This window comes from Acinonyx jubatus, chromosome E2, assembly GCF_027475565.1.
Source record: "Acinonyx jubatus isolate Ajub_Pintada_27869175 chromosome E2, VMU_Ajub_asm_v1.0, whole genome shotgun sequence".
Classification (NCBI taxonomy): domain Eukaryota; kingdom Metazoa; phylum Chordata; class Mammalia; order Carnivora; family Felidae; genus Acinonyx; species Acinonyx jubatus.
Genome location: NC_069396.1, coordinates 24,525,204 through 24,529,497, shown reverse-complemented (window position 1 = coordinate 24,529,497; position 4,294 = coordinate 24,525,204). Strand labels below are relative to the sequence as shown.

Below are 4,294 nucleotides of genomic sequence, written 5' to 3'. Positions count from 1 at the left end.
AATATGTGCTCCCTCTCTACCCAACTTACATAGAACTACTTTCTGTGTAGTAATTTCACTCATTTCCATGCATTCTAAAATCATTATCTGCCAAGCAATGTGGAGGTACCTGAATGGACCAAGTGTTCCATCTGGGGAAAGAGGAAGGAGAAGAGGAGTCAAGCCCCACGGAATCCACAGATAAGCAGCCAGAATCTGAGAGTGAATCAGACAGTGATGTACTGTGATATGTTGCATACGTATATGTATGTATATTCTAAAATCAGGACATATGATTATATATATATATATATATATATATATATATATATGCCATACACACACATCTATATGTATATACATATATATATGTATGTGGATATAGATCTAGATATAGATAGATATATGCTATATCTCTCAAGCTTTGGATCATAAGAATAGGGACTAAGTTTTAACAATCTTTAGTATCCAAGGATATAGATTACTCTGGGTTTACTAATTTGATTGAATGAATGGAAAAATAATAGCTGTCATGTATTACTTTTGACTACAAAAGCAGTAGAAGATTTGAAAGTGATTGAATTTCTGATTCTAATTTGAGAAAATAATGCAGGATATTTGAAAGGAGACATACTTTTAAATTCTAGGTTATAGTCTGTTATAGATAGAGTAAACCAAAATAAATTTCCAGACAAGAATCTAAAAAGTCTAGACTACATTATGATTATGTATTTGGGATATTTGATGGAAAACCCTGGACTGGAGGTTAGAAGACTATTCACAGTTTCAACCTCTATAGTTGAAATAGATTTAAACGTCAAGACAGTTACCCAAGTAATTAAGGTGACTATATTTTCTTTTTTCCTCACATAACTTTTATGTGTAACATTGTCTCCTATCAGATTGTAAACTCCTTACGGTTAGAAATCCCACTCTTCTTTGAGTTTGGAGAATTGCCTCTCAAGAACTGTGTCTTAGCAGATGCTCATTTGTTTGAGTATTGTTGAGTAGCTCCTGTAGAATGAGCAGCATCCTGAGATATCAGTTATTTACCTTTTTGGTAATTTTCTCAGGTGCCTCAGTGACAGTTAATCAGAATCCCCTCTGAAGGGCTGGTCCAATATGGAAAAGCCCAGGATGGAGAGGGTGCAAGGGTGAAACTAGAGGTGTCTAAGGCATGCCATTAACTTTTTTAAAAAACCTTTATGCTGCTTTAAAATCATCTTGGACACTTTTTAAAGGAAGATTTCTAGGCTCACCCCCAGATATTCTGACTTGATGTTCCTGGACTATAGCTCAGAAATACACATTTTATTTTATGTATTTATTTTTTATTGAGATGTAACTGACATACAATATTATATTAGTTTCAGGTATACAGCATAATTATTTGATATTTGTATATACTGCAAAATGATCACAATAGGTCTAGGTATTATCCATCATGTATATATGTTATAAAATATATTAGGTAGAATACTGAGATCTTGCTACATAAATAGCTACAGAGATCTGGGAGGACTGAAGGGAGCAGCTGCTATGTCTCTCTGCACAGGTCACTGGAAACTCATGGAGGGGAATTGTTGGGGGAGCCTGGTCATGACCAGATGGAGAGAGGATCCCCGTGGATGCTATCTTGGATAAGAAGTCTGATGTGAGGGAAAGAAAGAGAGAGGCTAACAGCCCAGATGTCATGATGGAGTAACAGGTAGGGGCCAAAGAGGTCACAACGCTTGGGAATTACTGGATAAGACCATGTACCATGTCCCTCACCAGCACAGTGCCAGTCACCATCTTTTCACTGTTGACTATCAGTGAGGCAGCTCCAGCAGGCAGGGTGTCCAGGATCAGCAGGGCCAGTGTCCCACTGGTCAGCATCCTCCCTTCAAACCTGTACTTGTCATATGTCTGACAAGAGACACAATCAAGGTTGGCAGTGGCAGTCACTTTCTGTAAAACACTGTGGTCACTCTGACAGGTGTCTGGCAGCTTGATCTTCTCTGTAATCTCATTCATGTCCATCAGCCTTGCTTATATTATACCTTCTTGAACTCATTCTCAATCTTGAACACACTCAGGAGTCATCTGCTATGCAATGGGTGGCTGAATGGAGATGTGAAACTGTTGGGTTTGGATTCATAGCTGGAAGTTGAGCACCTAAGTTGAGTCACAGAAATTAATGCCCATTACAGCAGTGACAGATTCTTTGGGTGCCAGGGGCTCAATTTCAGGATGCTAATACCTGCAGGCAGTTTAGGGGTGCCCATCTGCAGGCCCTTGGTGGGAGTATTGGAGCTGTTGGAAAAGTGGGTATGCACAGATACCATGTGGGGGCCCTGGACAAAAAGGCTGGATGCCCTCACCAGTTATAAGGTGCCACAGCTCCTGCCTTCCAGCCCTCGATACTGGACCCAGCAGCAAGGGCATCAGGGCCTTTTTTGTTTGTTTGTTTGTGAATGTCAGGCCCTCCAGGCCAGCAGCCAGACTGGTGGATACACTTGTAGGAGGAGACACAAGCTGGACGCTAGGAGGGAGAAGTCCTCTAGATCAAGCCAAGACATTTCTTTGGCTGCAGGGTTACTTGTTCCACAGGCAGGTTTTAATTTTGTTTTGTTCTGTTTTCTTCTTCCTTTCAGGAGGTAGGTTCCACCTGCTGCTCCTCAGGCTCCAATGTCTTCTCAAGCTGATGAGCTACAGCTGGAATCTCTGCCCTTACCTGACGACAAACCTTCTCCTTGTCCCTCTGGCACCTTCTTCATTTTCTCCTTCTCATTTTCCTCCTCACTGGGTTCACTCTCACTCCTTCTCCCTTTCTCCTCACCTTCATCTTGGTCTTCACTATTGGACTCACTGGTGGACCCTTCAGCTTCTCTCACTGCTGCTCCCACTATCTGATTCATTCTTGGACTCTGGGCGTCTATCTGTGGACTCTGGGGGGCCTGACTCCTCTTCTTCTCTTTCCTCTTCTGCCCTATTGAACACTTGGTCCATTCAGATACCTCCACGCTGCATGCAGATGTGTCTAGAACTTCTTCTGGCCAGTCTGGAAGCTCTTGGTATCCTGTGGCCTTGGATTTAGTAGGTGGGATAGTGAGCCTGGCTGGAAGTGGTCTGGTCTTTGAAGGATGACTCCAAGTCTGGGGTTGCTTTGGGTGCCAGGAGGAGCTTATTTGCATGGTGGCTGAGGGCTCCATCCTGCTCTGAAGAGAGGATAAAATGCCAGGTAAAGTGTGGTAAGTCACAGATACCATGGTTCTGGTGGGACTTGGCCAGACTTAGTATATACAGGGTCAACAGCTTGTTCTGCTTAGGGTTGGTCAGGTAGAGCTTGGCTGCCAAGTTGATGACCTGCAGTTTGATGGTGTCCTGCTCTGCTGTGAAGGACTTGGCCGCTTTTCCCAGGACATTAGGTGAATACTGGAGACTTGCTCACAGTACTCATCAATGAGCCACAGGATCCTGGCTCAAGCCAGGAGCACCTAGATGTTGTCTGTGAGCTTTGCCAGCTTATGAACTCTCGTGCTGTGCTGGCTGCATCTGCAGCAGCTTCTTAATGATGACCACTGACTCTGTGATGAATAGCGCATCACGGTGAAACAGTGGCTGCATCAGGCCATTGAGGCAGGTGTCACAGACTCATCCTATGTTAGCTGCACAGCGTCCAATGGCCTGGATCATGATGCCCTAAAGTCTCTGACCATGCTGTGCATATAGGTCTGGCATTTCTGTAGGACAATAAGGATTTTCGTTTCATTAACTAGTTTGCTCAGCACTTCCAGCTTTAGGATTTTGATCTGGGTGGAGTTGATCAACCTGATGTAGAAGCTCTTCAGACTTGGTTGAAACATACTGGATGCTTGATGGTGGGCCCATAATGCACCTCACTGCAGAGAGAACAGCGTCCAAGGTACCTGGGAACTTGGGGTAGAGCAAGGGGCAGTAGGTGTGGGGACAGGAGGTGGGCCAAATAGAACAGAGTAGAAGACAAATTGGAGGAGGGCAATAGTAGGAAGAAGGCAGGATTGGGGTCAGTGCAGGGGTGGGTGAGCCAAGATAGAGGGCTGCATGATTGATGTGCCCAGCATCATGAAGGCTTTTTTTTTTTTTGAGAGCACAAAATATTTTATTTAACAATTTTCAGTGTAACAAATGTGCATTTTGGAAAAATAGGAACTCCTGCCTCAGAGGAAACTTCTTGGAACAAAGTCATTGGCAGGAGCCACAGAGAACACTGAGCAGTGCTGGAATGGAAGAAGCTGAGGAAGCCAAGAGGGTCTCACATCTCAGGAATCATATCAAGTGCTGACCTAGGGGA

The 4,294-nt window shown here is 43.8% G+C and overlaps 1 pseudogene; it reads right to left on the bottom strand.

Moving 5' to 3' along the window:
• Positions 1 to 1,500: 1,500 nt before the first annotated feature.
• Positions 1,501 to 3,993, bottom strand: LOC106981631 (AP-3 complex subunit beta-2-like; annotated as a pseudogene).
• Between the last annotated feature and the right edge of the window lie 301 nt (positions 3,994 to 4,294).